The following is a 13012-nucleotide window of genomic DNA, read 5'->3' as shown; positions in this document are numbered from 1 at the left end:
CTTGGCACAACCTATCTTCTGCATCTCCCTCAAACATCTGAGCTAATGTGCATGTAGTCTTGCCTCAACCTAGGAAGAATAGGCCATGGAAGTCTATGCAACTTGGCTGTTGGGGGAGTCAATGAGGAGTAACTGAATAGGAGTAAGGTCAGTACAAATTCCGCTTAGTGAAAATTTGTCATATTTAATGTTTTTTTAAAATCACACCCAATGGGATACAAAATGTTTAAAAGGCATGTTTATCAAATTTTGATATGAGCTAGACATATAGTCTGTTAAATTCTTCCATTTATATCTTCTTCTTGAACCACAGTTAGCTGGGTCTCAGATTGAGTTATAGGATGAGATATAACAGGTTTTCATCCACAAAATGACACAGGGTTATCAATAATCTTAACTGTTAAAAATTGCAAAGGTTCATCTTCTAAAAGGTAGATATAAATATTTATAAATATATTTTTATTTTGTTTATAATTTAATTATAAATTTAAAAATATAAATATATATCTTTATGTATATAAGTATACATTTGATAGCAGGTTATTTTTATAAATCATAACAAAAAGAAATATAATTGCAAAGAACACAAAGAAAATAGGAAAAAATCAGTATCTGAGCACACCAAATATGCTATCAATTATGCATAGCATATAAAGTATTTTAAATGTCATTGCTTAGGGAAAAGGAGATAAATTAATTATATATCAAGAATGAGACAAAGAAAAAGGTGAACAATTTTTTTACTTGTATCCTATAGAAGTTAAAGATGGGACAAAAGGTCCTCATAGTATTGAAGAGAATTTATAGAGAAACATGAAAACATAATAGCTGGTATTAAAGTATATGTAAGATTACAATGTGAACTATCAGAGAGAATAACTATGCCAGTAAAATCAAGCATCTATTGCATGGTAAGTACAATGACTTCACCCAAAGAATGTGCAAGTAGTCATATAAATGGTATATGAGGCATAGAAAGATCACTGTGAAAAAGAATTCTCCTCATAAGTTTGGCATCTTACAGTAATTGGAATTCCAACTAGTCTCTAGTTTTAAACCAAAGTTGTTTTATGGAAATTCTCCTGAAGGCACCTATTAAAATGCTAATATATTACTTCAAAGAAGTTACTTATTAAGCCATTAGCAACAATTGACACTTTGGCATCAATTAGTTTCATATTAGGAGGAAGAGCTAATAACAGAGTCCTTGGGGACAGGGAGGGAGGAAAAAATATACTTTTTTGGAGTAGCCATTTCATAAAGATTGGGGCAGTGCATGGATAGTTGAGAAGTAAATTAGAAATAACTGATGAGTCTATTTTAAGTCTCAGGGAGGAGAAATGGGGATATTAAGAAGATAGAACCTGGGACCTAACAGAAGAATATTTTAATAATATTTCCTTGTTTAAGAATTTTGTCAAAAACTAACTTTTTTATATCATGATTTATTTTGCTTTCTTGGAAACTACCTTTGCAGTCTACCATAGGTCTTCTGATTTCTACTTCTCTCCTATAGATCCTCTTTATCTCTTAAAGTGAGCTTCTTCTCTAGTATAATCATCTTTTATGAAGTGTGGTCCAGAGTCTAATGGAAAACATAACCTTTCGTTAGAATCAAATTACCAGCAAAGGAGGAAACATTGGTCTGCCTGCCTGATATATAAAATATTATTATTAAGTGTCTTTTGAATTTCTTTCTTTTTCAAATGTAAAGGCAGCACAATCCCCCCTTACAGTTTCAAAGTTTGACAAACATCTATATTTATTTCCCTGCATTTTTCCAAATAGCTAATAAATGTTTAGCATGAACAAAATAAAGCAACTGCTCCTGGTATGTTCTAAATACTATTAAAACTTAAAAGTGTAGGTAAATCTGGTGTGTAAGGATTGGATCCACAGAATGCAAAGATATAGTTAGAAACCAAACCATCCTGTTATTTCTTTTTTTCTTTTTCTTACCTCCAAGATAAAACACTATTTATGAATTGTTTGGCCAAAAGATGGTTTTAGTTTGTTATGATTAAATCTTTTTTATAATAAGGTAAGATAATTCAATAATTTTCTATAATAACTGCATAGTTTAAGAAAGCATCTGTGGGTAAGAAGTTTATAGCAAAGCATATTTACTTTCCCAATGCCTACAGGCAACTAATTTTAATAAAAAATAGAATAGTCTTGCTACCAAGCCAAGAGTGAAAACTTAGAACTGTTGCTATTATTCACTGCTTTCACTGCTTTGCTGAAACTTTTGCTATACTGCTTCTTCTCCATACACTACATTTCTCTAAAATATTTACAATTTCACAGTTCAAAGTGTACTTCATACTGTTTCTCATACATAGTATTCGATTACTCTTTTCTCTGTCTTTGGTCTGGCTGTCTTAAGTCTTGCAATGATCTTCCTGCTCATTTCAGTTGCTTAGTAATTATTAAATAATAAAACATTATTAAAAGTAATATTGATCAAGTGAAAAACTCAATTCCATTAAAAGTAAAACTGGCCACCTGAAAAAGGAAAACCATTACACTAAAATGAAAATTGAACAAGTGGAAAAGTAAAACAACTCATCAAAAAATAAAATTAGCTAACTGGAAAAGTGTAAACCAACTTACTTAAATGTAAAATTAAATAACTAGAAAAGGAAGCACAAAAGTCAACTGAAGACAATAAAATGCTAAAAATTAGAATTGGATAAATGGAAACTAATGACTCTAAGAGACACCAAAATTCTATCAAATAAGACAAAAGGCTAAAAATTGTAAGAAACAGTAAAGATTATTTTAGGAAAAATGACTGACCTGAAGTTAGATCCTGAAATGATAATTGAGGAATTATTGGGTTGTATGAAAGCTGAAATCAGTGGAGGGAAAAAGGCAGATAATATCATGTAGGAAATCATCATGGAAAACTGCTATCAGCTATAGAGCAAAGTCCCCTGTGTTACTCTTCTCAGGAAAAAAAAAAGGTTTTAAATGTTTTAAAAATAAATAAGGTTACAGAGAAAACCAATTAAATTGAGCTTATCTATCTATTGATTGAGTTATCTTTTGATCTATTACACACACACGCGCACACACACACACACACACACACACACACACACACACACACACACACGGTGTATATTTCATGTACCCCATGCCCATCACCTTAGAAATAAAGGGAAAAAAGGGCAACTAGATGGTGCAGTGGATAGAGCACCGGCTCTGGAGTCAGGAATACCTGAGTTCAAATGTGGCCCCAGACACTTAATAATTACCTAGCTGTGTGGCCTTGGGCAAGCCACTTAACCCCATTTATCTTGCAAAAAAACTAAAAAAAAAAAAAAAGAAATAAAGGGACAAGTTTAGCATGCCCTTTCTTCCTTATTAATATTAATTATTACCTAAAATTTCAGAAGGTTCTTGTCAAAAGCTACTGTTGACATTTCTCTTTGATTCCCATATTCAGCAAATTTCCCTACTTCTGAGTTCTAACATGTAGAAATCAATTTTGACTTCCTTAGGCATTAGTAGAATAAAAATTGGTAAATTTGGACCACTGAGTAGGTATACTGATCACCTCTTACAGAGCCTTTTCTATTCAAAATTGCCTTATATATCCACTCCCATTGATTCCCAGTCATTTCAATTGAACTTTCAGCTGCCTCTGTGACTGAACAATTTGTGCTTTTATCATGTTCGTCCTTTCCATTTTCTGAATATTTATTTTTTCACAGACTCTTTGACTTCTTTGACTATCTTGTCCATTCATGCTTTCCCAGACCGCTAATCATATGCTATGCGTACAGAAGCTAGTTTTTTTCTTTTTTTAACAAGTACTATTTCCCCCTCCTTATTTCCTTGTTTTGTGTCTATAGCATTCAGTCACATATGATGCAACAATGGAAGAGAAAGAATATTCCTCTGTACTTTTCTCTCCAAAATGTGCCAAGACCTGAGACTTTGGAGTGAATAGATAACATCTCTGTTTCTAGATCTTCCATTTGAATGTCAGCAGAAATAACTGAAAATATGGTTTCTTATTCATCTTGAGTAGTATCTATTTTTTAATTTATTTTCTTAAACATGGTTTTTGTAATTAATTAGTAATAAATTAATTAGACAAAGACCAATGTTGAGTGCATTGTGAGTTCCATTTGAATAAATGAGAAAAGAGTCTTTTGGAAACTAATTTTAGCCATCTTTAATTGTTTTCCCCTGCTGTTAGCCACCCGCCAGGAATGTAGTTATATCTTTCTACTAAATTAGGAATTGCAATTGCAAACAACCCAACTGTCAAGAAAATAATCTGTTGATTAAAGGAAAAAGAAGTCAAACATTTATATAGTCTTAAAATTATTGCCTAATATATAGCATGCTTAATATAGCATTTAGTTTATTTAGTATATTTTATATTTTGAATATTATATAATAATCTTATATGCATATGAGGTCATTATTATATTATCAATGTGTAAAATGCTGTATTTTTAAAAATCATTTGCTTTTTCATGTAATAAAATTCATCTTTTAAAATGTTATATTGAGGGGTGTAATGTTAAACTTATAGTTGTAAGTCAATACATATCAATGAAAATTAAATATTAGGCCATAATATAGGACCTTTTAATCTATAGATATGAGAAACATTTTTAAGCAAAGGAAACAGAGAGTCATAAAAGATTATAAACCATCCTTAGGCAGAAAAGCTTTTCTTTGTAAATATTATTTCATTTAAAATAAATTAACAAAATAAAAAAAAACAGAAAAAAACTTTGTCTCAAATTTGAAAAAAAGGGGTGGTCCAGTAAAGATGGAAATGCCAAAACATTTCAGTATCTTTGTTAAGAACACCCCATGGATACTATTTAAGTTATAAAAGAGATGTCATAAGAAGCTGAACACCTCAGGCTAAAAGGAAGAATGGAGGATAAATGAAGATATATCCAATATTAATGATGTGACTGGACCAAAGTCAATAGGACGTTCAGCTACAGATGCATCTGATGACAGAAGGAAAGTTCAAATCTGTAAAGATCATTGCATAGAAACCTTGAATGAAAAATCTGCAAACCCAAATGAACTGAATGTGATCAAAAAGAAGATGGGAATAATAAAGATCAATATCTTTGGTGCCAGTGAATTTAAATAAATGGCAATTGATGCATTTTTTTCACATGATCAATACAAATACTATGTTGAGCAAGAAGTCAACAGCAGTAATGGAATAATGATAATAACCAATAAAAGAACATGTAAAACACTACTGAGGCATAATATCAAACATAACAAAATTATTTCCATTCAAAACCATGGCAAACTATTCAATATCAAATTAATTCAAGTTCACACTCAACTCCTGAAGGCAAAGAGTCCAGAATTGATAAGATCTTTGAAGACCCATAATATATAGAAATAACACACAATATTCACATTTTGCAAAGAAGATTAAAAAGTTAAGCAGAAATCAAAAGATAAGTCAAAAGGCGAATGTGGCCTTGTAGTACAAAATAGTGCAGGAGATAGACTAATAGAGTTTTAGGAACATAATTGTAAAAATAATTTTTCAACAATCCAAAACATGCCCCACCTATGACTAGAACCAGACCGATCTTATTGATTATATACTTTTATAGTCAAATGTGAAGAAACTCTATATGGTCAGTTAAAATAAGACCTGGAGTCTGCAGCATCTCAGATCATGAAATTCGTATTGCAAAATTCAGACTTATATTGAACAAAGTAGAGAAAACCATCAAACCACATATGATTGCCTAAATAATATTCCTTACAAATATGAATATGAGGTGATGAAGATTAAATGTATTAGATCTGTTAGATTAGTTGACTGAAGAACTATGACCAGAAGTTTACAATAGTGCTTGCTTTGGCAGCACATATACTAAAATTGGAACAATACAGAGAAGATTAGCACTGCCCCTGCACAAGGATGACATGCAAATTCGTAAAGCATTCCATATTTTTCTATATTTTGGGGGGGGAGGTATTATGTTTACTCTTAAACAAAACTATCTTAGTAATGTATAAAACATTATTGGTACAAAATAAGAATAAATTAAAAAATAATGTTTACAATATTGTTCATTAGACAGCAAGAGAAACATTCCAAAGAAAAAGAAACATAAATGACTATGTTATGAGACTTTATTGAGAAAGAGGGAAAATATAATGGAATGGGAAGGGTGAAAGGGAAAACTTAAAGTTTTTTAAATGGGCAATGCAAAGATATGAGAAGAGAAAAAAAATAAAGGACAAGATACCAGCTAATGTTTCATGCAAAAATGGTCATAAAAACAGATGAAAATGGGTGGCTAGGTGGCGCAGTGGATAAAGCACTGGCTCTGGAGTGAGGAGTACCTGGGTTCAAATCCGGTCTCAGACACTTAATAATTACCTAGCTGTGTGGCCTTGGGCAAGCCACTTAACCCCATTTGCCTTGCCAAAATCTAAAAAAAAAAATAAATGAAAATGCCAGAGAAAACATAAAGAAAAGAGATAAGATGAAGTGGTAAGAATACACAGAAAAAATACACAATAAATACTTAATGTGGCAAATTCCCAAGATGGTGTGGATACTGATCTAGTGATAGTTATTCTGAAGAATGAAGTCAATTAATGCATTGCTACCAAATAACTTTTGGTGGTAAGAGAATTTCAGATTAACAATTTGAAATGCTAAACATGATGTTGTTATAGTTCTGTCTTCCATATGTCAGTATATTTTTATATCATTTTTATGTAATGATGTTTTATTTTTACAAATGAATGCTATGAAAATTTTTCAACAATCATCCATTTTTAAGTTACAAAATTTCCATCTACCCTCCCTTCCAAGCCCCTCCCCTCAGCAGCAAACAGTCAAGTTAACATTTCATATACCTATATGTGATAAACTGGTTTACAGAATTATCATCTTCAGTTATGAGTAATTAGGATTAAGGGAAAGAGATACATGAGAGATGTTTTTATAAGGTGTTCATCAGATTCTGAAGAGTTTTATTTTTGCTTGTTTTACTTTGTTTTGTTTTGTTTTTCTTCCTCTGTATGGGGATAGTATTGTCCATAGTTGGTCTAATATGGTAGTCTTAGCTCTCTAAACTGCTGAGAGTAGATGCTTCCATTAAGGTTGATCATCTCACAATATTTTGTTATTTTGCAGTGTTCTCTTGGTTCTACTCCATTCACTCAGCATCAGATCTTATATCTCATTCTGTGCTTCCCTAGAGTCTGACCACTTCTGTTTTTTTTTTTAATAGAACAATAATGCTAACTGAAGAAAAGAAAAACCTTAAAACTAGAAATGCATAAAAGGAAATTAATGACTTTCTGAGTCATTAAGATTACCCCACCCCCCAAAAAAGGATGAGAAAAAATGAAAAAAAAGTAAAGTAGCTCTTAGGAAAATTGACAAACCTTAAAATAGTATTCATGTACCATTACTTGTTTAACCATCTCCACCAATTCATGAGCAAATATGGCAGCAAATTGATAAAACTTAACAGTGGTCAATGTCTTGGAAAAAATCAATTTATGTCCTAGACTCAAAGAATGACAATGTCTCAAATGTCCAAATTATTGAGCAATTGCACAGATTTCACACAACCAGTGTTACGCTTAAAATTCTGAAGACTAGTCTTCCACAATATGTGAATTAAGTGCTTTTCCTGACACAATTTTGAATGAAGCCTCTCAAGATACAAAACCCACCAAAAAAAAAGCAATGAAACAACTTTTCATTGTGATATTTTAGAGCAACTCCAGGAAAAGGTCTGTTGCATGAGTAAAAGGGACATATGGTCCAGTATAAGGGGCTGAGCTGGGAAGTCAGTTTGAGACTTTTGGCTACAGAACAGAAAAGGTTCCAGTGCAGCTCTGCCAGTGATAAGGATGCTAACTCCAGTTTAGAAGCAAGGTTTTGAGCTCTTGGAACCTAGTATGTATTGGACTACCTTAGCATGGGGAGTGAACTGAAAACTCTAAAAAAAATGTTAGAGTAGAAAACAAGGGCCTAGAGTCCTGGCTACTAGCAAAAAACAATATTTTGGACAAAACATGCTATAACACAGGAACAAAGCTTAGCTGACAAAATGACTAGAAAGAAAGTGTTAACTGTTGACAACTATTGTTTTGACAAGAGCAATAAACACATAATCTCATAAGAGGATAGCATTGACAAAATGCATACAATGTGAAATCTCTTAAGGCTTGGTGAACTAGAATCAATTCTAAAAAGACCTCTTGGAAGAGCTCAAAAATGATTTTCAAAGCCCAAGGAGAGAGGAAGAAAAGATATGGAGAAAAGAAATTAGAGTCATGTAGGAGGAGAATTATGAAAAATAAACTGAAGAAATCAATTTTAAAAGTAAAATTTAGGAGGAGAAAAATAAAACTAACCTGTTGGAAAAAGAAAGCAAAAATCGTTCTTTCTTTCTTTCTCTTTCTTTCTTTCTTTCTTTCTTTCTTTCTTTCTTTCTTTCTTTCTTTCTTTCTTTTCTTTCTTTCTTTCTTTCTTTCTTTCTTTCTTTCTTTCTTTCTTTCTTTCTTTCTTTCTTTCTTCCTTCCTTCCTTTCATCCTTTCTTCCTTTCTTCCTGTCTTCCTTTCTTCCTTTCTTCCTTTCTTCCTTTCTTTTTTTGCAAGGAGATGGGGTTAAGTGACTTGCTTCAGGTGACACAGCTAAGTAATTATTAAGTTTCTGGGACTGAATTTGAACTCAGGTCCTCCTGACTCCAGAGCCAGTGCTTTATTTACTATGGTACCTGACTTCCTCCTCAAATGCTAAATGAAGTAAAGAAGACCTTAAAACTAGAAATGGATAAAAGGAAATCAATGACTTTGTGAGATATTAAGATCCTCCCCTCCCCCCAAAAAAGATGGAAAAAATTGCAAAAAAAAGTAAAGTAGCTCTTAGGAAAACTGAGAAAACTTAAAAATAGTTACAGGAGAGATAACTTATTAATTATTGGTCTACCTGAAGGTCACATCAGAAAAGCAGCTAAATAATATCTTGCAGGAAATGAACATATCAAAATTATTCTAATAACCTAAAAAACCATAAAATATTTCTTGGAAGAATTCATGAGGGGAGGCTAGGTGGTGCAGTGGATAGAGCACCAGCCCTGGAGTCAGGAGTACCTGAGTTTAAATCTGACCTCAGACACTTAATAATTTCCTAGCTGTGTGACCTTGCGCAAGTCACTTAACCCCATTGTCTTGAAAAAACCTAAAAGAAAAAGCATTCATAAAATACTCCTTGAAAGAGATCCCAAAATAAAAACCCCAAGGAATATTGTATCCAGATTTCAGACTTCTCAACTAAAGGATCAAATATTGCAAGGCATCAAAAAAGAAACAAAATCAATAATAGGAACCACAAATAGTATTATGCAGAACTTATTAACTTCAAAATTAATGAATCATGGAGACTGGAATATGATACCCTGAATTGCAAAGGAATTAAGAATGAACTACCTAGAAAAATTTAGTATATTCTTTCAGTGTAAAAATGACTTTTCAGTGAAATAGAGGACTTTCAAACTAACTTGGTAAGAAGGTCGGAACTCAACTGAAAATTTGATTTGCAAATTTAAGACTCCAGAGAAATGTAAAAAGCATAATGAATAGGGAAATTTGTAAGTAAACACAAGAACAGTATTTCTCTTAGGATAATTGAAAAGAACATATTTAGATAAAGGGTTTGTATAAAAATTAGCTGTGTTATGATCAAACTTTTAGCTCTTGAGTGATATTACTTTACATGACACTTTAGCTCATGAGGATTGTGTGAATATCCAGGCTACTTGGGAAAAGTGTGTAGTATAAATTGAGTATAATTTGTTGATGTTTATGACTCTTGAGAATTGTATTTCTAATGGAACAGTTGAAGGGAATGTACTTGGACAAAGGCTGTTATGAATCAATCAATCAATCAGCCAATCAACCCTTGAAAATTGTACATTCAGAACAGTTCAAAGGATTTTTTCTTTAAGAGCTCATGGTTACAAGGCAGGGGTAATACAATCAAAGCAAGAAGAGAAAGATTTTATTAGGAGAATGTGAGGAGAGGCTCAAAGATCAGTTAAAATAGAAGGAAAGAAGAGAGGATGTAAGTAACTATTACTCTCAACCAATTTGGCCCAAAGAGTGAAGGAAGAATGGAGAAAGAAAGTGACTAATGAAAGGGAGGGCAAAAGCAAAAATAAAGGTCAAAGGTAAAGTAAAAGTTAAAACTGAATGTACAAGGGTGAAAGGGAGAAAGAAAGGAAAAGGGGCTGATAGGAAAAAAAGGGTTAAGCTAGAGGTAACAATCAGAAGCAAAAGACTGGTAAGAAGTGGTAAGGGGAAAGGAAGAGTAAATTATAAACAAGAGATATCAATAGTAACTGTAAATTTGAAAATGATGTTTTTTTTTCTTTCTTTCACATGTATTTTCCTCTTAAGTTTTAATTCCTCTTTTACAACATGACTAATATGGAAATATGCTAAAAAGCATGTAGATAATGTGTACTAAATGGTTCACCACCAAGGGATGAGGAAAGGAAAGGAAAAGTTGTAGAAAAATATGAAATTCATAACTTGTTAATAGATGAATGTCAAAAATTAACTTTGTATGCAATTGGAAAAAGAAAAGAAGAAATAAAGCATGAAGGACAGGAATTCAAAAAAGCCTTGAAGGACTTCATGAATTTATCCTGAAGGAAATGAGCAGAAGCAGAACATAGTTGTGCACACTTACACCATTGTGTGATGATTGATTATGATGTACTTGTTCTCAGCAGTTCAATAATTAAAAAAATATTCTAAGGGCCATGTGATGGCAGATTTCATGCACATCTAGTGAAGGAATTATGGAGTCTAAATGCAGATAAAAATTTTGCTGTTTTCAATTTTTGAAATTTATTTCATGTATTATGTTTTTCCCCCTCTAATGAATTTTATCTTATTTTTCCTTCTTTCACAGCATGATTAATATGGATATATGTTTAGCATAGTTGTTCAAGAATAACCTAAATTAGATTGCTTTCTTTCAGTGGAAGAAGGGAGGGAAGGGATGGAGGGAGAAAGGTTTGGAACTCAAAACTTTACAAAAAATGATTGATGAAAACTACCTTTGCATATATTTGGGAAAATAAATAAAGTAGTTAAAGAAATATGTGAACTGAGAATAACCAGAAAGACAGACCAATTTTCTTAGATGTGAGGAGCTGGAGACCAAATTGCCAAGTTTCACTGAATGGTGGGGAAAGCAAGAGAGATTCAAGGGAAAAAAATCTTCTTCTCCATTACCTACACTAAAATTGTTGACTGTATGAGGTATAACCACAAAATGAGATGAAACCTCATAATCTTACTTGTCTCGTGATAAACCTATATGTGGACAAGAAGCAATAATTAGAACAAAACATGGGAAAATTAATTAGTTTAAAATATGAAAAGAAGAGAAATTCTATCTATAATCACCTCATTTATTTAACTTATATCGAGAATACATATAGCAAAATCCCAAACTGGATGAACCAAAAGTTTGAATTAAGGTTACTAGAAGAAATAAGAACAATCTCATAAATGCAAATGTTATCATTCTAATGGTAGAATGCAAAAAGGAATTAAGAAACTGCTTGATGAGAGTGGAAGAGGAAAGAGCCAAATGTGAAAACAGACTTTAAGCTTAGTGACAAAAAAGTTAAACAAATAATAACAACAACAAAACTTAACATCTTGCCAACTTGTTCTTTAATTTTCTGACAAATAGATGGAGAAGAAATGGAAGTATTGTTAGATTTTATCCTTGGCTTCAAAAATCACTACAGATAAAGACTGCAGGCATGAAATTTAAAGACAAAGAAGCAAAGCTATGGTAAATCTGCACAATATACTAAACAATAGAAATGTCACTTTACCAACAGAGGCCTATATAATCAAAGTTATGTTTGTTTTTCCAATGGCAGCGTGAGAGTTGAACTTGAGAAAAGGGATGTTTTCCATTTCCAGAGGGAGTACAATACATAAAGTGCTACTATTGCTCTAAGAAATGGTGGTGGAAAATTTAGATACACCAGTGAGTCAAATGCGTTGATATATGTGTGCCCTACTTTTAGGGGCTTTATAAATTTTGTATACTTTTTATTTCTTCCTATGAATAATTTGTATATTTTCCACTAAATTGTCAAAATGATCACTCTAAGAAAAAGTTTAACTATATCCAGTCAACCCAATGGTTCCCTACTGCCTCTAGAATCAAATATAAAATCCTCTGTTTTTTTGATAATGCCATAATGTGACTTCATCACTTGACCTTTTCATTTTTCCATTCTTCTTATACTTTGCTAAATATCAATAATCTCATCATAAAATATCCAAACACATTAGTAAAGTCTTGATTAATTCAGAAATTTATCTTGACTAAAAAATAGAGATGCATTAATTTAATTGGGTCCCTTACAAACATTCTAAGTATTTGAAGTGATTTTATTAAGGGTAAAGGAAAGAATTAAAGTGCTATGCTATCAGAAGGAAACTTAAACTTCCCCAAATATAGATCATGTTAATGACATCATTTAGACTTCAAACTCAACAACAATTTTAGGAAATACAAGTCATTTATTTAGAACAGGGAAGATCTATTGGTACTCAAATTGGGCTAATCAAAAAATCCTTATTTATAATAATCAATGTTTGGAGACTTGCTGGGAGGAACCAAAATGGTGGGATAAAATAGGGATTCTGCTGGAGCTTTTTCCAAAACAACTTTAAATGAAGCCTCTAAACACACCCTAAAGCAACAGAACCCACCAAAATAAGGTAATGATATAAAGATCTGCCTCATATAGGTAAAAGGAGATCTAGCACAGTTTATATGCGTTAGATTTTTTTTTTTTTGCAGGGCAAATGGGGTTAAGTGGCTTGCCGAAGGCCACACAGCTAGGTAATTATTAAGTGTCTGAGGCCGGATTTGAACCCAGGTACTCCTGATTCCAAGGCTGGCGCTTTATCCACTGCCACCTAGCTGCC

General features: G+C 32.3%; 1 non-coding gene across 1 annotated transcript; it reads left to right on the top strand.

The window, feature by feature from the left end:
- Positions 1-5860: 5860 nt before the first annotated feature.
- Positions 5861-5967, top strand: LOC141503575 (U6 spliceosomal RNA). Its single transcript, XR_012472921.1, has one exon. It is a non-coding gene; the product is annotated as a U6 spliceosomal RNA (small nuclear RNA).
- Positions 5968-13012: the final 7045 nt, after the last annotated feature.

Source organism: Macrotis lagotis, chromosome X (assembly GCF_037893015.1).
Source record: "Macrotis lagotis isolate mMagLag1 chromosome X, bilby.v1.9.chrom.fasta, whole genome shotgun sequence".
Lineage (NCBI taxonomy): Eukaryota > Metazoa > Chordata > Mammalia > Peramelemorphia > Peramelidae > Macrotis > Macrotis lagotis.
This window is presented reverse-complemented; position numbering and strand designations above follow the sequence as displayed.